The sequence below is a fragment of the Stenella coeruleoalba genome (assembly GCF_951394435.1).
Source record: "Stenella coeruleoalba genome assembly, chromosome: 17".
Taxonomy (NCBI): Eukaryota; Metazoa; Chordata; class Mammalia; order Artiodactyla; family Delphinidae; genus Stenella; species Stenella coeruleoalba.
Genome location: NC_137163.1, coordinates 69,949,234 through 69,974,383, shown reverse-complemented (window position 1 = coordinate 69,974,383; position 25,150 = coordinate 69,949,234). Strand labels below are relative to the sequence as shown.

Sequence of the window (25,150 nt, the reverse complement as noted above, 5' to 3'; positions counted from 1 at the left end):
CAGTGTTTTACATAATTTCCCTGGCCAGTGCTCTCATATTCTAAGCTGCACAGGCATTATTTCACATTTCTGATCTTTTTCATTATGAAACTTTTATTTTGGTATGCACAAAACACTTTCCTTCCAATGAAGTAAAAATTTCAAAATGCTACTTTTTTTTCAAAACTTTACTGGCTTGAAAATATGAAGAAAAAGTCAAGTGAGACATTATAACATCTTTTCATTGTGGGTTTAAAAGATGTAGAACTTCAGCAAAGCAGAAGACCACACTAAAGAAGCATCATCATTGCTTAAACAGGACATTCTAATTTAACCTTGATGATTTTATTATTTTATGAAAAGGTAATTTTAATATCACCAGTGGTCAGAAATACTCTCTTAGAATTTAACACTTCTTGGATTTAAACAAAGATCCAGCACAAAATTTAAGAACTTAAATCATAAAGAAAATGTTGAATTGATGAACTTGAAAAAATACTAAGAACAGAATTCTAGTAAACAAATGGTTTACTAGATTTTTCTCTCTCTCAAAGTCATGGTCTGCTTTCTCTTTCTAACTCTTCATTACCTTTTCAAGTTAGTTCCTTGTCAATTCTCTTCTATCCATAGGCACACACAAGCATGTGTTTTAAAATTCTTCCCATCTGATTGACCATATATTTAAGAAAGAAAATGCATATTTTGCATTATTTAAAATATTTAACATTTAAGCATTTTTTTTTAAGTATTGAAAAAGGAGTTATTTCAGAAAACCAGCATATTGTATCATTGGACATAGCAAAACAAAGTTTTTTGTTTGTTTGTATGTTTTCACAAAAATAGCATTCAGACTAGAATGCAGATTTTGTAAGGGCAGGAATTTTTGTCTGTTACCTGCTGTAAATTCCAGACCCAAGATAGACAGCAAGTAGATGTTCAATAAACGTTTTTGAATGAATGAAAGAATTCAGACAAAGTTGTAATATTCTTTTTAATTCATATTTTAGGTGTATATTAGATTTATATTTTACATTTCAGATTTATATATGCAAATTAAATATGGAAACTGGCCAACCTAATCACATTTAATTACATAAATCTCATTTCCTCATATAGTTTACTTCCTTCTGTCCCACCTCTAAAATTTTAAATTCAAGTTCACGACCACCCTAAATAACCTTCAGCACTAGCTTTTAGAGCTTCACATTTTGTTGCTGAAGAGATTACACAGCAACCCATGACTCTCTAACACTGAAACTTCATTTATTGGAAAGACATATTTTAACCTCCCATTATTCCTCTGTCTGAATCCACTTTGTTACTTTGCCCTCACTGTACACATTGTGAAATTAGAAATTTAAATATATTGGAAGAAATATATTGAAATTCAGATCACGACATTTTTGCCTTTCTAAAGAAATAATTCTTTCTAATTGTGTATAAAAAAAACAAAAAAAAAAGAATAAAGGAGGGAAGGAAAGAAAGCAAAAAGGGAAGGAGGAAGAAAAACTCTCAAGGGAAAATTAAAATGGAGAAAAATCAATATGAAAATATAGCAGAGTAAAAAAAATAGGAGGGCACAAAATGATTTTCAAAGACAGTATTATTTATGTCATGTTTTCTTTGAATTTGGACAGCAAGAATTTCTTTCCTATAACCTGACAAATTGATAACATTAAGCTTTTGAATGTGCAGAGCTTAGAATCAGAGCTTGATGGGTGGTGACTTTTCTACTGGCAACTCCCAGTGTGTTAGTATCTCGTAACTACCTCTCTGAATATCTCGTCTGCTGGTTCTGGGAACATGATGACTGTGGCGTTAATTACATTATCTCATTTTTAAGGGACAATGACAGACCACCCTTTCCAAAAATATTTACTCCGTTATTTTCCCAGATCTGAAACTCGTGAATATTTCATTTGTTGAAGTCAAGGTAGATAAACTCTGTACGCCAGTGTGCTAGCACGATTCTCGGAATAATCTGTGAACGGACCCTGTTCTGGTCCTGTAGCTCTAAGTTCAGGAATGCATTTGGCACAATTTCTATTAGATCAAAGCCTGAGCATGATGGATGACACTGTGCTCCTTCCTAAGAGTATGTGCTGTACCCTGTAATCATGTGACCTCTGATAACTGTGTAAATCCAAGATCAACAAAACGCATCAGCGTCAGATAACATGGTCCCTGGCCTAGATCCAGGCTAGTCTCTGTGCAGAACTACCTCAGCCTTGATTTAGAGAGAACATGTTATACTGCCGAGAAAGATCTCTTGAAATCGGAGCTTTCTCCCTTTCATTACTTGAGTGACTGCAGAAGCCATCTCTCTTCCTATAGATTCTATCCTCATGACACTTAAATGCACTAGCTTCTCCCAGTCCCAGACTAGTGCCTCACACAGATCCCTCAAAGAGAGAAAGTGACAGGAGAACATCATGAACTTTGGAATCAGAGAACTGGGCTCAGGTACAGCTCCGTCTCTTCCTTACCCACTCTGTGACTTGAGTGAAGCATATAACCTTTATGAGACTCAGTTTCCTCATTTGCAAAGTGAGAATAATTATTTGTGTTATTTGTATTCTTGGATAAAATAGATAAAAATAAGTACCATATATCTAGTGTTTTCGATGTACTCTCATATTTAGTCTCTACAACAATCCCAATATATGTATTTTATTACCATCATTTTATAGATGAAGCAATGGTGGCACAAGTAAGTTAAGTAACTTGCATAAAGTCCCCAAGCTAGTAAGAGTGGAGTCATTCAGCAACCACACTCTCAGCCGCCATGCTATGCTGCATAGGCTAAGCACCTACGGAGTTTCTGGTACACAGAAGATGCTAAATAAATGTCTCATTTGGACAACTGCAATAGCCTCTAAGCATTTCTTTGACTCAGATGCTATGCTCTCTAATATATCCTGCAAGTTCTTCTTAGAGCCAAGTCTCTGAAATGCAAATCTGATTTTGTCTCCAATTAAAAACTAAATACAGAAAAAATATTTACAATATTTTCCCATTGCCTAAGGAGAAAGAAAAGTCTGAACTCTTAAATATGCCATTATAAAGCCCTCCACAATATGGTTGCTACTTACTTTTCTAGAATCATCTTCTGACACTCTGCATCCCAGTCACCCATCCTCTTACGTTCTTGCCACAGCAGATGACGCACTGGTTCTCAATTCCCTTCTACAAGGGAATTGAGAACTACTTACCTCTGCTGGCCTGGCTTGCTTCTCCTTCTGTGTATGGCCGTTTTCTATTCATCCTGCAAGGTAAAACTCAAATTCTATTCCTCTGCAAGGTACCCTTAGCCCCCTGACCTCCCACCCCCCTCAAGCGCAATCCATGGCTCCTTCCTCTGAACTCCGTAGCAATTTATTTGCACATACTAATTCCTCAGCCACAAGCACATGACATCTGAACACATGCATGAATTCTCAGTGGCCTGAAAATTAAATTATGATTTGTTTTGCATTACTTCTGCAGGAGAGTACAAGGAAATCCAATTTTTGTCTTTGGGAGAAGCAGCAGTAGAAATGTGGAGGTTCAGGAAGAAATAGGAGTGTTCCTCCATCTTTCCCACCTCAAGGAGAGTAAACAGCCTTTTTATGTTTTCATACATTTTTAATGACTGGAGGCTTCCTGAAGGGAAATCAAGCTGTCTGTAGAAGGAAGTCACTGAATAAGCCCTGTGCGTTTTGTGGATTCATAAAGGAAAGCAGCCAGCTCCCCGGGGGGGCTTCCTGGGATTAGCAAAAGCATGAGTGCATGCCCCTCACAGGACAGAAGCCTCAATTCACTCAGGCCACGCATGTTTTAATCGACAGAACTTTAGAAAAGGAGGACATATACACAAAAGTTCCAGGCCCTGAGAGTGCTGGAGGCTAAGTGCCAAGCAGAGTAGGGAGGATGCTTCCTCAGGATTCCCTAGAGCAAGAGCTAGCAGCACCAGACTCATCGGGCAACAGCTTGTGGAGCAGTGCGGAGCTTAGGTAGGCAGCCATGACAACGGCCTATTCCCCACTTGAATGTGGCTGACCAGTGCACCTCATTTATGGCCTGTGTAAGGCCTGGGGTCTTTCAGTGATACAGGTAGACCCGAGAGTGTGATAATAAACTTCTTGCCAGCAAGGCATCTGGGGTTTTCACTTAGTTTTTATTTAATTTGAAAAATTTTAAAATGTGACTCAGTTTATATCATAAAGTATGAAACAGTTCAGACTCATTCTGTACAGGCTCACCTCGGAGATATTGCTGGTTCATTTCCAGATCACATAACGGCAATAAAGTAAGTCACACGAATTTTTGGGTTTCCCAGTGCATATGAAAGTTATGATTTACACTATACTATAGTCTAAAAAAAGACAATATATATACCTTAATTAAAAAATACTCTCTTGCTTAAAAATGCTAACCATCATCTGACAACGCAGAGTTGCCACAAACCTTCAATTCGTAAAAAAGCGCAACATCTGCAAAACACAATAAAGCAATAAAACAAAGCACGCCTGTATACATTCTGCTATTTAGAATGTCTTCATTTCTGTGGGCTTAATCTCCTAAATATCTCCTGAACACACCCGTTACTCCATTTTCACCCACCAAGCTAATCTCAGTTACCGTCATCTCTCACATGGATTTTTGCACATGTTGTCAATGAGCCTTCCTGTTTCCACTCTCGCACTCCTCCAATCCATTCTCGATACAGGAGCGCTCATTTTAAAACAACTTTCCAATCAGACATCCCTTTATTTAAAACTCTTTAATGGCTTCTCATTGGTCTTTCGATAAAGACAGCCGCCCACAGGTCTCAGTCTGATCGCCCCACCTGCCCCTAGAGCTGCACCTCTCACCACACTGCACTTGCCCCCGGACTCCTCCCTGGCCCAGGCTCTTTGCCACCTGAGGAACCAGAACAGTACACACACCTGTTCTCTCTGTATAGAGCATTCCTGCCAGGGAAGGAATTAAATCCTATTTATCCTTCAGATCACAGCTCAAAAGTCAGGAATGTTTTCCAAGAGTCCTCCCTGAGACCTCCACATACTTAGTTACACACGCACATACTCAGACACTGTTAGATTTGCCCCATTACTTGTGCTCATAGCCTTTTACCTCATACTACTTACTACAGTTTTCAAATACAGATTAATTTTGGCGATGGTTTGTTCAATGGCTATCTCTCCAATACATGTTTAAGCCTTATGAGAGCAGGGTTTGTCTATTTTATTTTATTTTATTTTATTTATTTTTTACAAATTGATGGTTTGTGGCAACCCTGCATCAAGCCACATCTACCAGCGCCATTTTTCCAACAATATTTCCCCAGTTCACGTCTCTGTGTCGCATTTTGGTAATTCTCACAGTATTTCAAAAGTTTTCATTATTAAAACTTTAATGGTTGAGGAGTTGCTTCTTATGGTTTAGCAAAGAAAGTGGTTTCTTTTTCTTTTCTTTTTTTTTTTGAGGGGAAAGCCTCTTCCTTCATTTTTTAAAATTTTTTAATTTTTATTTTCTTTTTTTGGCCACACCGTGCAGCATGCAGGATCTTAGTTCCCCAACCAGGGATCGTGCCCCTGCAATGGAAGCACAGAGTCTTAATCACTGGACTTCCAGAGAAGTCCCTGTCTTGTACATTTTAATCAGCAATTTGTCCTCCATAACACTTAGTGCTTAATAGAAGACATTTGTAAAATCATGCTCCATTTTGCATAAAGACTTAAAACCAGTATTTGGGATAGGAAAGGGATGTAAAATGGGAGTAAGGAAGTAGATATTTTTGTGGCGATATATTGGAAAAGATACAACCAAATGAGAGAAGAAGCAGCTCATGATAGAATAGTTCTTTAGTGGGGTCTGGAATGTGTGAAGCTCTGACATGGGTACCAGTATTTACTGAAATGGGATCACGGAGGTGGTAGGTGAGGGGAATGACCTGTGGTTTTAAGAAGTGAGGCTCAGGGCTCAGAAGTGGATCCCCAAGGCATGAAGTAGATCTTTCCCTGAAGCAGGAGACAACAACCCCTAGGTCATAAAATCGAAATGCCTTCAATATTTGCATGGGAGGCCAGATGCAAGGGTAAAATAACTGTGCACATAATTGATAATAAAGTAATAATAAACTAACATGAACAGCTCATTGAGACCACAGGTAAGATCCAAATAGTTCCCATTCAATAGTGCCTATAGGTAGACATTAACATCACTGAGCACAGAATTACTATTTATGCTGATATAAAATATATAACATATTTATACTCTTTATTTACTGTAACATTTTTATTGTATTGTTTCCAGAGACAAGTATTACAAGAACTTTCATATGTACTCTCCGGACTTAAGTGCGATCAACCTTATTTTTGTTCTAATCAGGTCTTAAGCTTTTTAACTGGGGATTCTCCTCCTATTTTCTGGAATAAAATGCCAGTATTTGTGGAGTAGAGCAGCCTCAGCCCTTGGCCTGAGGGTACCCACTCCAGCCTTACCACTGTGGTTATATACTGGCCAACCGCCGGCTGTCAGCGTCTGCGCCCCTTTGCCTGAGGGCCTTCTCTGAGCTCTCACTGCCCTACCTGGGGAGGCTGAAGGGCTAGGCAGTTAACTCCTCCTTCAACCAATGACTGATAAGAGGTATATAAACACCAGTTTCCTCCTTCTGTGGCTGGGGTAACTGTGAGTTGCATGTTCTACACTGGCTCCAAGAATTGCCCAGTGGGAATAAGTCCCAATTATTCACAATGGAAATTTGCTTGAGAACTCACCCATTATCGGCTGCTTTTCCTTTCCCTGTCTCATGTCCCCCACCCACCTACCGCTGTTTCCTAGTACTGCCTCCAAAATAAACTCCTTACGTTCCCTTCTTGGTCTCAAGGTCTGCTCCCGGGACAATGAAGAAATAATGTGAGAAATCCTGCAAAACACCTATTCATGTGATTGTTGTTCTAAATGTCTTTCTCCTTCATTTAAATTACTTGTGGAAAGAGACCATTTAATGGTTTCTAAAGATGGACCATTAGAGACCATCTCTAACCCTCGTACCCAGCATCTAGAGTAACCTATACAATACTGTTTTATGAAATTGTTAAACTGCAATACTGTTCATAGATGACACTTGCATGACACGTTTTTACTAGACACCATTCCAAGAGCTTTACATAAATCAAGTCATTTACTCCTTGCAACAGCTCTATGGGGAAATGCACTGACCCAAACAGAATCACATTAAGTACAAGTCTTACCCAGCACAGAGCTTTACAAATGACCAGTGAAAGAAACAAGAAAGAAGCAGCCATCGTTGATACAGAACCAGTGTCTGGGAGACCCTGGATTCTGGGGGAGCTTCCTTTCCCTGGACTGAGATACACTTTAGCTTTTGAATTAACAGGTAATTACTATGTGTGAAGTACACGTGAGCCCACGGAAGCTGCATATTTTCAAGGTGTCCCCGTTTTTATATCTCCTTAATCACATAGCTCCATGTTAATCACATAGCCCATGTTTGTTATCAATTTCTATTCCCCAGGGGAGCTGTGACTCATAAACCTACAATTTACAGATCAGTTTATCGTAAGAAATCTACACAGACCCAGTATATTGTCCTAAAATCCTTCTTAGATAAGAACTTGGAAGAGAATAAATGCTAACAGCCCCTCCTGTGTCTTTCAACTATTAAAAAAAAAAGTGTATGCTTTATGTGGTCAAGTACAGGTTGCCTGAGGCATCTCTGAAGGAGAGAGGAACTGAGTTACAGACCTGCTGCTTTGCTCTTTCCCACCACGTGATAGCAGCTGTTATCACCTATTATATCAAAAGGGTTCAGTGACTTGCCCAAGGTCACACAGCTAGTAAATGGCCTGGAAATGAACCCAGGCTTACGGGATTTAGAATGCACACTCTCAACTATTCTGGGATATAGGTAGGTAGCAGATAACTATCTGCTACCTGTGGTTTTGTTCTGAATTTAACCCGGTTTTTGTGTTTTCCCTTCCCCAATCAAACCAGGAAGAAGAAAAATTTCTACTCATTGTTAAAGTGTAGTGATTACAGTTTTCAGATTAGAGAAGAAAGCAAACGGCGACAGTGTTGTGCAAACAAAGAGACCCTTAGATGGGTCAATCCAATAGAGAGGCCATTTTGCAGGGTGCATGAAAGGAAAGGAAACCTTCTAAATTGGAATGGTTGCACAAATCTGCTGTTACTACAGTTCATGAAGACTTTGAACTTAAAGTCAGAAATCTGAGCAAATGCAGACAGAATCTGCATTTTCTCAAGCTAATAATAAAGACCTTGTCATATGGAAGTGATTATTCCATCACAAATGGTACAGAATACATACGGCATGGAGTTTGGTGAACATGGACAGCAAAAGGAGAGTGTCTTAGAAAACTATCTCTAACAGAAAGATTTCTCTTAGCCACACCTGGGGAAGGGTTTTCATAATCACTTAGTGGGAAGATAGTTAATATCAGAATCGTTATTTGTAAAATTTTCTGTTTGATATATTTAGTGTGTATATGTCATGTTAAAGCTAATTTAGTAAATTATGTGTAATCCTTATTTTAAAATATTGATTGCTCTCTTAATGAGATTATCTTCTGTTTGTTTGAATGTAAATGTAAATACATTCATTCAGGTATGGTTCTGATAAACATCTGAACTACAAATAGCAAGTATAATAAACATTCTGTTACCCAAAATTGCTCAAATATGTAAACAGTGCCCTTACGGTATTCTACTTAGCAAATCTCATTCTTGGCTGGGCCCGTCATATTCCCTGTAATGCCATTTCTATAGAAGGCACTCAGTGGATTTTTCTCGAAGGAAAGTATTGCCTCAGTGAATTCTTTTTAGAATTATCCTCCCAAACGTCATGCCCTAGAAAAATATATGATTTGAAGAAGGATGATCCTGATGGGAAATTGAAATAGTCACAGATGTCTCAATTATATTTCTATTCTTTCTCTGTCTCTGTCTCTCTCTCTTTCACACACACACACACACACACACACACACACACGCATAAAGAAAACCCTGCTGAAAACCAGAATTTTTAATCCCTTCACTATATAAGAAACGAAGGGCTAAAAATTTACATTTGCCATCTCACCTCCATGTCACCTTCCTGGGCTCTGATGTAATGCAACAGAATGACAGCTCCTATTTAATTAAACAGATATCTGGATTAGCTCCAGCTGGGGGCCATGCAATCAGTCCTTGTGAGAGCAAAAGGTGGTGTAATCCCTGGCCCACAGATCATTTCTGCATGGAAATCTGCTCCCACTCAAAGCCATCCACAGGCCACTGAAAATGACTTTTCTGCTGCATGAATTACGTACAACGTGCAGCTGTCCCCCATCCCCACCGTCCTCACCTTATGAAAAGAACCAGAAAGGCTAAGAGCTTGATTTGTCCTCTTCTTGGAAGTACTTTTTAATCCAAAGAGGCTCTGCCTGTGGATACACCCAGCATTTCTTTGTTTGCTGCAAGAAGCACTATAGATGTGGTTTGCTGTTTAATGCAGTTTTTCTTTATTTCACATGCATCTCTCCAGATGGGTGTAATTTGATTCTTTGATACATATTGAACAGATTTTTTAGAAATAGCTTTTTAAAAGGCAGATTTTTGTTGCAATATGACTTCCTCTTTCTTCCAAAAGGAGGTATCTTGATCTTTCTGATTGGATGTATTCACAAAACCCATTCTTTTAATACAGAAGGCTGCAAGAGCCTGTCTCTTGCAGAGGTAGACCAACCATTGTCAATGGAGAGAGTAGGGGCATATCTGTTTTGCTGGGCTTCATGACAGTGGCAGAGACTCATCAATCTGGAAGGAGGTATAAAGAAATGCCTTGAAGCTATTCAGAGAAAGGAGTGGGTAAATATGCACAAAGGGGGCAGCTCAATTATTATGCATAGCTTAGTGGGGCACGGGTTCGATTCCTGGTCAGGGAACTAAAATCCCACAAGCCGTGTGGTGAGGCCAAAAAAAAAAAAATTAATTAATGATTATGCATAGCTTAGAAGAGGATGAGCTGAACCCACAGCTGTTCTTGTGGACTCTCCTGTGGCTGAGTGAAAGGGCATCTTCTTGCCAGAGAGGAGCACAGGGGAGGCCAGAAAATGTTCCAAAGATATCTTGGATTTACATGCTTATTCTTGATGGCATCTTTATAAAAAATGAGCTAAAGTATCAGGCTTTCTCCAGTGCGTTTCTGGTCTGTAGAATTCCGCAAGCCAAGTCAAAATTCCCATTACACATGGAAGGTTTCATGATTCTAAGTGGTTTGTAGGCCTAAGCAAGGACAAATAGGTTTGCTTTTCTAAAAATTAATTAATTAAAAGTCCACTTGGCCTGGATTCTTCTCTGATTCCTGAAACTCACCTGCCAAAGCAAATTGGAATCTCCAAGTCCAGCCCTTTGAGTAACACAGAGTCAGCTTTGAGGTGGAACTCCCCTGGCCATACTCCTATGGCTTCCTGTCCCTTGGTGCGGCAGTAAGAGGAAAGGTGGGGTAAAGTCCTTCTTCTGGGGCCTGAGTGCACACATAGTGGGGAGTTAACAAGACAAGTGCCTGGGCCCTGGCCCAGAGATTCTTTAATAGATCTGAGTAGGGCCTGGGCATCAGGAGTTTTAATAGGCCTCCATCTGAATCTAATGTGTAACCGGACCCACTGTCACAGAGACACTTTTTAAATATTTGATTCTAGATTTCTCGATTAATTTCATTGTCAGAACAGACAGCGCCACATCTGCTCCAGCTACAGATTTTATGCCAACGGTAAACCTGAATTCAAAGAGACTGAAAAGACTGAAGTCTAGCTCCTAGTGAAGAGTGGTCACCCTCTCCTTAACTGGGGAAAACAGCAATGTGAAGCTTAGCTCTGATGTTAGCAGGTCCTGGGCCTTGTACAATCCATCGTGAGGCAGTGGTACAAAGGGCCTCTGTAGAACAGTTGCTAGATCAGCTCATCACCTTGGACTACAACGCCTGTGGCCAAGTGTATCTCTTTTGTCTTCCCAAGGACATGGGTTAAGCTAGTACTTTCGTAAGGGAAGAGACATCTAGAGACCTATTACCATGAGGTAAGGGGTATAAGTTAGTTACCTGAACCCCCGAACAGAATCCGGAAGGTTGTTGTCTGCCTCACCTAGTAGTCTGTGGATCTCTTAATGGATTGGATCAATCAGAGGACACATTAGATCATAGTTATGTCTCAGAAAAATACCAATGTATCAAATCCTCTGTTCTCTTCAACTAAGACCTAAGACTGTATTTTCAGAGATGTTTGTTTTGACCCAGTGTTTATAGTGAAAAGAAAAATGGTTTGCAAATCATTAAGTTGGACTCTTGTCCTGGATCTATCAAGCACCAGTTGTGTGATGCCAGGGAAACTGCATAACAGAGATAAAAACAGTTATGGGGGTAACGAGTTAGTGAGCACAGATTAAGGATGGATACGTGTTAAGGTTTTTATATGCTTTATCTTATTTTACTTCTACAAAAAAAAATAACCCTATGAAATAAGTATTATTATCATCCCATTTTTAAGATGAGGTTTGGAGATGTCAGGTATATTGTTCAAGGTCACCCAGCTCTGAATTGGCAGAAGCAGGATTGAAACCGATGTCTGCCTGGTTTCTAAGCCAGTGATCTTGACTATTATTGAGGCTTACCAGGCCCTTGCTCTATTCCAGCTCAGAAAATAATGGGTTATTTCTGAGTGATCGTCAGCTGACAGTACCATCTAATACTATTTTAAATTGCACTGTGAGAGCCCTCATCCAACCCTAAACAGAATTTGCTAAGTAGTTAGTGCCACATAAATAACAGAAGTGTTTAGGTACTTCACACATTCGTTTTCACAAATATTTGCCCAATGTCTAAGCAAGAGATTAGGTAGTAGAAATAAGAAATGGGCAAGATGATCCGCTCACCTCAAGGGAGCATTCAGTTGTAGGGTAAATAACTATAGGAAATAATATATCGTATATTTATATTGTAAAGGGCGCCATAAAGGGGGTAATGTTTTGTAAAGCACAGAAACCTTTTTATGTAGTGAGTAGAATCATGCCTTGGCCAAGTTCGTAACTTTGTGTTTTCCTGTATCAGGTGCTCTAGTGAATAATTCTAACAAGATTTCCTTGAATAAAACGCAACATGCACAATGATATTTGAATCGTGCATTTCATTATGCTCTCCAGTTTCCCATTTGACTCACACATTTGGGGATTTGTTTCTTGCAGAAGGGTGGGTATTGGCAGGGCAAATCCCCTATGTCAGCAGCATTGCTGTTCGCCTCTTTGACAAAACTTGGAGGGAACCCAAATTCCTACCAGTGGACTCACTGCTTTGGGTTAAGGCTTTGGTAAAATTTCAACGTGATATATCAAGTACCATAAATCAAGTAGCCTATCAATGCCATTTGAACACATACTTAAACCTTTCATCCTGGAGAATTCAGGATCCCTAAGGCAATTCAACAACAACAAAAAAGATAGAGAAGTTTCTATAAGGTATGAAAGAATTGGGCAAAGTTCACAGCTGGAAGATGACTAAAGACAGCAGAATATGGAGCCCAAATTCACGCTGATCAAGGGATGCAAGTCATCTACAGATAGATCCTCCCGAAGAAGATATAAAAGGAGATAGGACACACAAGACGCACTTCCTGTCTTAGTTTGGGTTCTCCCCCAAACAGAGGCTGGGATAAAGACTTGGGTACAAGTAGTTCATTTGAATTTGACCCCAGGAAGTGAGGTAGTGGGGCCTATGAAACGGGATGGCAAAAAGCCAGTGAAAGGTGTGTTAATGAACCAGTTACTGCTCAGGACAACTGGGCTCAACACCTATGGGAGCCCTTTGAGGAACACAGAAACGTGCCTCAAGATTGTCCTACAGAGACTTCCCTGGTGGTCCACTGGTTAAGACTTCACCTTGCAATGCAGGGGGTGCAGGTTCGATCCCTGGTCAGGGAGCTAAGATCCCACATGCCTCGTGGCCAAAATACCAAAACATAAAACAGAAGCAATATTGTAACAAATTCAATAAAGACTTTAAAAATGGTCCACATGAAAAAAATCTTAAAAAAAAAAAGATTGTGCTACATAAGGACGGGAAGACTGGAGCACTGACCCACCTACTCCCTTGCCCCGCTGTTTGAGGGTTGCCCCCAAGGTGTTTACTTCGCTTCTGCATGTCAGGTGATTGGGATTTAGAGAAAGCTTCCAAGGATGCAAACCAGAGAGACGGAGTGGTTATACCTGATAGGGGAGCCAGTGCATGAAGCTATCTGCCACCCCTGTCCTGAAACAAGGCCACCCGAGGAGACGAGGTGTGGAGCTCTGCCCGAGCCAGGTCTGCCCACTCGATAGTCTGTCAAGGACGAGGCCTAAGTTTCGTCATCTCCATTTTTTTTTTTTTTTTTTTTTTTGTGGTACGCGGGCCTCTCACCACTGTGGCCTCTCCCGTTGTGGAGCACAGGCTCCGGACGCGCAGGCTCAGCGGCCATGGCTCACGGGCTCAGCCGCTCCGCGGCATGTGGGATCTTCCCGGACCGGGGCACGAACCCGTGTCCCCTGCATCGGCAGGCGGACTCCCAACCACTGCGCCACCAGGGAAGCCCTTGTCATCTCCATTTTTAATTCATACCAATAACCAGAAATATGATTTTAGTAGACCCCAGGAAAAACAGATTAATGGCCTCTCTGTTCTCTCTTTCCTGGCTATGAAGATGAAATAAAACATTCTATTTCAAAATAGCCACTCGTTGAAAGATAGGCCAGTTAAGACTGTACCAACAGAATGCAATTACCTTTTGAACAGTGTAGATGATAGAAACTGTTCCCTTTGTATCCACTATTCTCTTACCCCGCAAATATCAAACATTGAGACCATCTTCTTGCTGTCCAAAGATACTAGACACTCAATGCACCAAGAGATTTCACTTGTGGAAAGTGGAGATCACACCAAGATAGGCCTCCTTTACCCAATTTAGAAGAAGGTTTATGGTCCCACTTTCTAGTCCTACCTTAGTTATTGTGGTAAAACGCTTTCCTTTTGAAAACTAATCTCTGACTGAGAACGGAACATGGTGATCAGCGTTTGCAGACACAGGAGGGGAAAAGCTAGTTTTACACACAGTACATTGCTGCTGTTTTCAGCAGTTCATTTTCATTTTAAATTCTATTGGAAAACCATATATGTCTCATTTCTGCTTGGGGTTGATTTCAAAGGGTGGGACTGGGATTAGAGACACTGGGAAAAGATGAAATGTCCTTGCACAGAAACAGTGCAGTTAACATTGTATCAATATTCCTGTGATAAACTGATAAACCTTGAGCTCAGTGTGGTCAAGTTTTACATGCCTGAGCTGACATGCCAATCTGCCCGCAGTCATATGCTTCTCATATGGTGACACTCCACAGATGCCAACAGAATGTGAGGAGCTTCTGGCTCATTTCCTTTGATTTTGAGTGCCATGTTGCCTGTACACATGCACACCACATACGTGTGCACACACTCGCACACACACACACACACACACACACACACCTTTGTCACATTATAACGGCACTGCTATAATCCACTCAATCCCAGTAGGTCCATTAAAATAACCTTATTCCTGCCTCTGTAGAAATTCATAATAATTCATCAATTAACATTTAACATTGAGGTCATTTTCAAAAGTTCAAACTGAGTAAGAGTTTTCTTGCAAGTCTACATAGATTGTTTTGAGCAAAAAAAATTTTTGGAGTGTTTTAGATTAGGGTTCATTTTTCACCTTTGTCATTATTTTTTTAAAGTTTGGTTTCCCTGAAATGGATATTGTAGCAAATATTTTATACTGAAAATATTTTTATGTATGAGTAAAAGCATACAACTGCAAAAAATTAAACAATTTTGCTTTTCCATCTCAAAAACGATATGTGCCACTGTGTTTAAAGAATCTATTGCTTTAGCTATTGTGTAATATCACTACATAATTTCACATAATAAAAAATTAATTCTTTAAATGTTTAAAAAATTTATTAACTGTGTTTCCTCATTAGATCTATTAAATCACTGAGTTTACACCATGAATATTTCAACAGTTCACTCTTTTAAATCAACTCTATTGACATAGAAATTCTTTGCTATTACTTTGCAATCGGTACTGAGCAAAGTAAATGGAAAATGAAATCAAAGCGACACATTCGAATAGTTATGACAAATGCAATTGTATACACAAATGATCCACACTTCTAGCCAAATTTTATCCTCAACCCCCAGCTCTGAGCAAGAAAGGCGGGTCTGTTTCAACTCTGTATTTCCTTTATTCAAACCTTAATGGCACACAAATATTTATAATTTAATGCATACAGTATTTAAAAATATAAATACAATATGGTCTACCTTTATCTTCTAGACTCTTATATGGAGTGAGCTCTTTAGGCATACTGTATATAAAATGGATGGCAGATGGCAATGGGATAAAACTAATACACTGTCTGGCTCACAAATGAAGAAAAGTATCTAATGAGTACTATCTTCCATCCCCTCCCTAAGGATGTTGCCATTACAGAAGATATGATTTCAATAAATATAATGAATTATTTTCATTATAAACACACCATTGCCAATTTTTTTTTCCACAAAGCAATGTTTACATAAATATACCCCAAAAGCAAGGAGAAATACATTCAAATTTAAATTGAATTCACTCTGAAGTCTATAGGCACACTGATCTTTTAGAAAACTTTCCTTTAAATGTTCAAATAAATGAGCATCTGCAAATTAGATCAAAACATCTATAATCTTTTAAGAGGCAAAAAAAGACTCTAACTCTTTTTGAGTTTTTTGGTGCAGGTCATAATTTTGACAGAACACCAAGCTCCAATTTCTGAGTAACCGAAGTTAAAATATAGCAATAGCAAGTCCATTATTATACAGCGTTAAATTGTTATAAAAATTCTTATATCTTAGAAAGAAGAGTTTAGACATGTGCCCATTTTCTTATTCCTACACAAGAGAAAGAAGGATAACATAGCTATCTACACATCATTCCTCCACTCATTTTAAGCTTGTCCTCTACCGAATAGTCAGTTTATAAACAATATCTTTTGAGAAGAATTCTCTTCAGGCTGATTACACTAAAGGATATGGTGAAGATAAGGACATGACATGAATTTTTCAAGCAGTTAAATTCAATTTAGCAAGAAAATACTGAGTAGCCACTAGAGGCCAAGCAATTTTTAGAGGTTGAAATACAAAGATGAACAAGACACAAAACGTGTTCTTAAAGAACTCACGCTTATCCTCTCTGTTTTGAAATTGTTAATGAACAGTGCTTGGATAAAGAATAGAGAGGAGGAATACAGAACAAAGGAGAACTCTGCTGCGTACACGTTAAAACCAGCTCCTAATCTCTTCTAGCAGAAGAAACTGCGCTGCACACAGGGGCTCAGAACATCCTTTAACTCACACGCTCTCTTTGTCCATTATTATATCTTAGGTAACGTTTCATAGACTCATTCCTAAATATTTAAGACTATTTGGAAATCTATATAAAGTCTACACTGAGATTAAACTTCTTTTAGCACCCTCTTCATGGATGGAGGACTGCGAATTCTATAAACAAAATTATAATGGGATTATTAGCAAGTTCTTAGAGGACAAACATTTCAAGCACTTGAGAAACATTTTGCCTTCAGGCGATTGATAAACTCCTTTCCAAACAGTCTTATTCAACAAAACAGACCTCTGAAGGAACTCTATTATCTGAGAAATCATGAGTTTGGACCTTAATGATTAGATAAAATTTTCTGAAAAAAAATTCAGTAATTTTCCCCCTTAATTGTCAGAATATTTTTTTTTTCTTTTTGGTGTTGGCTTCTCTAAATGAATGAGGCTTTATTGTAAATGAAGATTAAGATTGTTCTCTTCTCCACATTAAATGGTTAATTAAATAGGACTGTCTCAGTATTTCTAAAGGTAACTTCTCTGAGGGAAAAGGGCACTTGGTACCACGTAAGAAGCTAGTTATGGGGTTTTGACTCCCAGCTCCATCATTTACGATTGCTGCCACCTGGGGCAAGTTACTGACTCTCTCAACCTTGATTTTCTTATCCATAAAATAGGATGATAACAATTTTTATCAAACATACTTGTTTTGAGGATTAAATGAAAGCATGCATGCTAGCTCCTACAATAGTGGATACATTTGCTAATGTTCTTCATTGCAATCATTCTCTCAGATCTCAAGCCAGAAGGCAATTCGAGGTATATTTCCATTTTCAGTTAGGTGATGTAGCAGTTTGAGATGAGCGGGAAAAGGAGCCACGTGTATTAACCTTGCAGAGAACTTCTACTTTCTGTATTGTCTGTGTCTAGTGTAGCGGCTGCACCAGAGGCATAGATCATCTTTCCACAGCTGTGAGGGGCAGGCTTTATCAAGGCACACAGTTTGACTGCATTATTCCTTTTCTCAGGGCTCCTGACTCCTAAAAGAAACAACTTTCTGCTCGGTGTAGTTCTATAGCTTGGTATCCACCCCCCGCCCCGCAGAACTGTGTTTTAACCTTGGGCAAGTTACTTAACCTCTCTGTGTTAAAATAATAGTAACTACTTGATGGTTTGTTGTAAGAATTAAATGGTTTAATACATAGAAAGATCTTAGAACCATGCCCGACACATAGCATAAATTCAATAAGAACTAAGTGGGGAGCCTGGCATTCCCCCCTTGCCAACTGTAACAAGGCACCAGAAGTCCCTGATGAGGTCTGGATGGGAAGCCAGAACTGTCATCCCCACCATCCAGTAACAAGCTCACCCCGCATGATGTCAGTGAACACCATTAGGGGAGACTGGACTTTGGTCCCACTGAACAGTAATGAAATGCCCTCCCCATACCCACTGTGATGGTGTCAGAAGAGGCCTAGAGGAGAGACAGGACTTTTACCACCATCCAGTAATGAGGCCACCCCCTTCCTGTGGTGTCAGTAGAAACCACATGGGGACTGGTGATGAGATGCTCATACCCCTCCTGGCCAGGGAGGTATCAGTGGAGACCAAGGGGGGGCCAGAACTGTCATCCTGACTCAGCAGTAAGGAGAAGCCTACACCCTTGGGTGTCAATGGGGGCCAAGTGGAAAAGCTGGACTTTTAGTCCTACATGGCAATCACAAGGCAGTGCCCCTCCCCTACTTCCCCTGCCAGAGTAGTGTTGGAGGAAGCAAGTTGAAATAGAAGATTTAAATAAGACCCAGAGCTTCATAATATCATACCCAAAATGTCCACATTTCAACCAAAAATCATCGGTCATGCCAAGAACCAGAAAGATCTCTAATTTATTGGAAAAAAAGACAACCGATAGGTGCCAATATGAGATGACAGAAATGTTAGAATTACCTGACAAAGATTTTAAAGTAGCCATGATAACTATGCTTCATCAAGCAATTAGGAACATGCTTGAAACAAGTGAAAAAATAGGGTCTCACCTGAGAGCTAGAAAATCACAGCAAAAAATAGTAGATATAAAAATGAACTAAATGGGAATTTTAGAACTTCAAAAGACAGTAACTGATATTAAAACCTCAATGGACAGATTTAAGAATCTGAGAAAAATCCCCAAACAGGATGAATCCAAGGAATTCACACCAACACACATCAGAGTCAAATATCTGAAAACTAGAAACAAAGAAAAAAATCTTGGTAGCATCAAGATAGAAATGACAACTTGCCTACAAGAGAAAAGCAATTCAAATGAAAGCAAGTGCCTCATCAGAAACCATGGGTCAGAAGGAAGTGGCACAACATTTTTCAAGTACTGAAAGAAAAGAACTGTCAACTCCCACTCCTGTATCCAGAGATAATACCCTTCAGGAATGAAAGGGAAATCAAGACATTGTTAGATGAAGGAAAACTAAGGTAATTTGTCACCGGGAAACTCACCTAAAAGAAGGGGTAGAAAAAGTTCTCTAAATAGAATGCTAATGATAAGTAATAAAAATTGGAACATCAGGGAGAAAGAGAGAATGTGGTAAACAAAAGTATGAGTAAATACCATAGGTTCATCTCCCCTTGAGTCTTCTAAATTATGTTTAATGGTTGACGCAAAATTATAATACCATCTGATGTGGTTATAAATGTGTGTGGAGGAAATATTTAAAACAATTATATTCTGAATAGGGGATGGTAAAGTTACATACGGGGAGATAAGATTTGTACACTTCACTTGAACTGGTAAAATGATGACACCAATAAGTTATGCATAGATAACGTAATACCTAGAGCAATGACTAAAAGAGCTATACACACTCAGAAACACTATGGAAAAATAAAAGTAGAATTCTGAAAAATGTTTAAGTAACCCAATGGAAGGGCAAGAAAAAGAAAAGAGACATGAAAAGCAGAGAGAAAAAAAGAAGAAACAAAGAAAATCATTAAGCCTAATATATCAATATTTATATTCAATTGGTCTAAGTATACCAATTAAAAGATATTGGTAGTGTGGATTAAAAACGTGACCCAACTACATGTTACCTACAAGAAACTCACGTTGAAAAGATGAATAAAATTGACATATATCTAAAGAACAAAAGAAAGGAGACACAAATATACCAATGCACCAAAGGTACCAATATTAGGAACAAAACAAGGGCTATCACTAAGGATTATAAGGAAGAATTATGAACAACTCCACACACATAAATTTGACAACTTAGAATAAAGGAATCAATTCCTAAAAAAAAAAGCACTACCATAAGTCACCCAATTTGAAATTGATAATTTTAATAGCCTTGTAACTATTCAGAAAATTGAATTTATAATTTAAAATCTCTCAGGAAAGAAATCACCAGATCCAGATGGCTTAACTGGAGAATTCTACCAAACATTTCGAGAAGAATTAATGCCAATTTGCACAATTTCTTCCAGGAAATAGGAGAGGACCAAACACTTCTCAATGTGTTTTATGAAGTTATTATTACCTGATACCAAAACCAGATAAAGACAGCACACAGAAGGAAAACCGCAAACCAATATCCTTCATGAATATAGACATAAATATCCATTTAAAATATTTGTAAATAGAACTCAGTAACGTATAAAAAGAAATATATAACATGACAAAGTAGGGTTTATTCCAGAGAGGCCAGGCAGGTTCCATATTTGAAGGACAATCAATATAATCCCTTATATTAACGGCTAAATAAGAAAAGATCTCGTGATCATATCAACTGATGCGAATAAATAATTTGACAAAATCAAAAGCTATTCATGATAAAAAAAAAACTCCTAGAAAAATAAAAATAGTGGAGAACTTCCTCATCTTCATTCAGAGCATCTAAGAGATACATACAGCTAACATTACACTTAATGGTAAAAGACTGAATGCTTTCTTCCCAAGATAAGCAACAAAGCAAGAATATCTGCTCTAACCTCTCTTCTTCAACATAATGCTGGAAGGGCTAGCTACTGCATTAAAGTCAAGAAAATAAAATAAAAGCCATACAAATCAAGATAAAAAGAAAAAAAAAACTGTACCTATTTGCAGATGACATAATTATCTACATAGGAAATTCGAAGATATCTACAAAAAACTCTTAGAACTAATAAGTGAGTTCAGAAGGTCACAAGATAAAAGATCAACATATTAAAATCAACTGCATCTCTATATACTAGCATTAAACATGTGGACACTAAAATATAATACCACTTTTAATTTGCTAATAAAAATGAAACATTTTAGGTATAAATCTGCCAAAACATTTACAGAAGTTGAATGCTGAAAACTACGCAACACTGGTGAAGAAATCAAAGAAGATCTAAATAACAGAGAGATAGACCATGTTCATGAAGAAGACTCAACATAGTAAAGATGTCAGTTATCCCCAAATTCGTATAAAGATTCAATGCAATTCCTACCAATATCTGAACAAGAGTTTTTGTAGCTATAGAGAAGATTATTCTAAAATTTATATAGGAAGGCAAAGGAATTAGAATAGCTAAAACAATTTTGAGTGAGAAAAATAAAGTGGGAGGGGTCAGTCGACCTGATTTTAAGACTTGTTAATAGCTGCAGTAATTAAGACTATATCGTGTTGGTGGAGGAATAGACACATAGAATAAGGGAAAAGAATAGAACACCCAGAAATAGACCCACACAAATATGCCCAGCTGATTTTTGACAAAGATGCAAAAGCAATTCAATGGAAGGAGGCTGGAAGGTACTGGAACAAATGAACATAGGTTAACCAAAACCAAACAACAAAAAAAAAAAACTTTCTCAACCTAAGTCTCACACCTTATACAAAACTTAATTCACAATGGATCATGAAATTTAATGTATAATCTATAAAGCCATAAATACTTTACAAAAAAGTGTTGGAGAAAACCTTTGTGATTTAGGACCAGACAAAGAGTTTCTAGGCCAACACCAAAGCACAATCCAAAAAGGAAAAAATGATAAACTGAACTTCATCAAAAATAAAAACTTGTGTTCTGTGAAATATCTTAAGAGGATGAAAAGATAAGCAAAATATGGGAGAAAATATTTGCAAACCACATATCCAACAAAGGACTAGTGTCTAGAATATATAAAGAACTCTCAAACTCAACAGTAAAAAACCAAATAATCTAATTACAAAATAGGCAAAACACATGAACAGATATTTCACCAAAGAAGTTATTCAGATAGAAAATTAACACATGAAAAGATGTTCAAAACCACTTGCCGTTAAATAAATGCAAGTTAAACCCAAAGTGAGATATTACTACACACTCACTGGAATGGATAAATAAGAAATGGTGACGATACCAAGTGGTAGAAAGGATGTGGAGAACTGAAGAAAGATTGCCGGAGGTCATGTAAAATGGTCGAGCCATTCTAGAAAACAGTTTGCCAGATTCTTAAAAAAACTAAATATGTAAATATAATGTGACCCAGCGATTATAACCCTGGATATTCCTCCAAAATGAAGACTACGTTGACACCAAAACCTATAGTGAATGTTTATAGCAACTTTATTCCTCATAGCCCCAAACTGTAAGTAATCCAGGTGTCCTTCAACGAGTGACTGGTTAAACACACTATAGTTTATCTACATCATGGAAGACCACTGTGCAGCAAAAAAGAATGGACTATTGATACAGACACACTGGAGGACAGAGGAAACAAAAAGTGCCCACTGAACTGAGAAGCCATCTTGGGACCGAAAAACGAGGTAGGCAGCTGCATGTAATTAATGGGTCAGTTTATTACAGGGTTACTTACTCAAGGGGTGGATGGGGCAAACAGTGATGTGGAAGCATTCACAGCTGCATTCTGTACTGCCCCAGGGCCACTGGGACAATTTTATAGTTAACCTAGGGCATGGGGTTACATGCTTGGAAATAGGGTGTGTATTCCTAAGTCAAGATTTATGAATGAGTAACTAGTCTTGTGGGCCCTGGGAATATGTCAGTGAAGGTCGTCATCATTGTTTGGGGACTAACAGAGCATACAGGCCACCTGGTCCTAATGATTATTAAACAATATCTATTAACTACAAAGCCCTCGACAACAGAAAAATGATTCACTGAACAGTACAGTCCTGCGTAGGGTCAGTGGAAATACAGGAGGAGCTGTATGGACCCAAGGAGGTGTCAGTTATGCTAACAGCCCTACAGTGCAACAACCTGGATGAGTCTCCAGAGCATTATACGAAAAGAAAAAAGCCATCTCAGTTACAAACCGTATGGTTCCACTCATATAACATTCTTTAAATGAGAAAACTATAGTCATGAACAACAGATTGATGGGGACGCAGTTAAGGAGACCCCGTCAACGAGAGGGTGAAAGGCAGGTGGATGTGGCTATAAAGGGGCAACATGAGAGCATGTGGTGATGGAAATGCTCTGTATCTTGACTGCATGGTTGTCATCTTGTACCTTAGTTTTGCAAGTGTGACCTTGGGGAAAACTGGCTAAAGGATACACAGGATCTCTCTGCACTATTTTCTCGCAACTGCATGTGAATCTATGCTTATCGCAAAATAAAAAGTTTGTTTAAAAACATAATAAACCCCTCCCCCCAGAAAGGACACTACAATTTAAACAAATAGAGTTTATGTTTTACAATCTCCAAAGACCAAAGAAAATCAGGAACTTAAAATCATAGTAATCAATATTAAAGAATTTTACATGTATACCATTTTAACGAAGCACTGATACCACATCAATTCAAGACAACTATCCTGCAGTGTCTTTCGGGGTTTGCAATTATGGGGTGATAGAAAATGTGCTTTTGTGTTAATTTGAGGCAATGATTTAGAGTTCCAATCTAAACTTTTTTAGAGCCTGTGTTCCAGGCATTAAGTTAGATAATTGGCTGAGTCATGATAGCAAATGAATAAAAAATAGCTCAGGTATAATCATGTTTTAAATATATACAGGGGGAAACCTTCAAGTTGGCGGAGGAGTAAGACACGGAGATCACCTTCCTGCCCACAAATACATCAGAAATACATCTACACGTGGAACAACTCCTACAGAACACCTACTGAACGCTGGCCGAAGACCTCAGACTTCCCAAAAGGCAAGAAACTCCCCACGTACCTGGGTAGGGCAAAAGAATAAAGAGAGACAAAAGGATAGGGACGGGACCTGCCCCTCTGGGAGGGAGCTGTGAAGGAGGAAAAGTTTCCACACACTAGGAAGCCCCTTCACTGGAAGAGACGGGGGTGGGGGGGTGGGCAGGGGGAAGCTTTGGAGCCACAGAGGAGAGCGCAGCAACAGGGGTGCAGAGGGCAAAGTGGAGAGATTCCCGCACAGAGGGTCGGTGCTGACCAGCACTCACCAGCCCGAGAGTCTCATCTGCTCACCCACCGGGGCAGTAGGGGGCTGCGAGCTGAGGCTCGGGCTTCGAAGGTCAGACCCCATGGAGAGGACTGGGGTTGGCTGCGTGAACACAGCTGAAGGGGGCTAGTGTGCTACAGCTAGCCGGGAGGGAGTCCAGGAAAAGGTCTGAAACTGCTGAAGAGGCAAGAGACCATCGTTTCGGGTGCACGAGGAGAGGGGCTTCAGAGCACCACCTAAATGAGCTCCAGAGACCGGCGCAGGCCATGGCTATCAGCGCAGACTCCAGAGACGGGCATGAGACGCTAAGGCTGCTGCTGCTGCCACCAAGAAGCCTGTGTGCGAGCACAGGTCACTATCCACACCTCCCCTCCCGGGAGCCTCTGCAGCCTGCCACTGCCAGGGTCCTGGGATCCAGGGACAACTCTCCCGGAAGAACGCACTGCGCACCTCAGGCTGGTGCAACGTCACGCCGGCCTCTGCCGCCACAGGCCCGCCCCACACTCAGTGCCCCTCCCTCCCCCCGGCCTGAGTGAGCCACAGCCCCCGAATCAGCGGCTCCTTTAACCCCGTCCTGTCTGAGCGAAGAACAGATGCCATCCGGCGACCTACACGCAGAGGCGGGGCCAAATCCAAAGCTGAACCCCAGGAGCTGTGAGAACAAAGAAGAGAAAGGGAAATCTCTCCCAGCAGCCTCAGGGGCAGCGGATTAAATCTTCACAATCAACTTGATGCACCTGCATCTGTGGAATACCTGAATAGACAACGAATCATCCCAAACTGAGGCAGTGGACTTTGGGAGCAACTGTAGACTTGGGGTTTGCTTTCTGCATCTCATTTGTTTCTGGTTTTCTGTTTATCTTAGTTTAGTATTTAGAGTTTATTATCACTGGTAGATTTGTTTATTGATTTGGTTGCTTTCTTCCTTTTGCTTTTTTATATATAGATATATATTTTTTCCTTTTTCTCTTTTTGTGAGTGTGCATGTGTATGTTTCTTTGTGTGATCCTGTCTGTATACTTTGCTTTTAGCATTTGTCCTAGGGTTCTGTCTGTCGGTCCATTTTGTTTTGTTTTGTTTTGTATAGTTTTTAGGGTTGCTATCATTGGTGAATTTGTTGTTTGGCTTTGTCCCTCTCTTCTTTCCTTCTCTTTCTTTTTCTTTTATACTTTTTTTCCATTTTTAATAATTTTTTAAATTTTAATAACTTTATTTTATATTTTTCTTTCCTTCTTTCTTTTTTTCTCCCTTTTCTTCTGAGCCGTGTGGCAGACAGAGTCTTGGTGCTCCGGCCGGGTGTCAGGCCTGTGCCTCTGAGGTGGCAGAGCCAAGTTCAGGACATTGGTCCACCAGAGACCT

General features: G+C 39.4%; 1 long non-coding RNA gene across 1 annotated transcript in view; it reads right to left on the bottom strand.

The window, feature by feature from the left end:
• Positions 1-992: 992 nt before the first annotated feature.
• Positions 993-25,150, bottom strand: part of LOC307175880 — a 391,606-nt gene continuing 367,448 nt past the window's right edge. The window contains exon 3 of the long non-coding RNA XR_013824518.1: positions 993-3,244. This is a non-coding gene — a long non-coding RNA (uncharacterized lncRNA). The remainder of the gene's footprint in view (positions 3,245-25,150) is intronic.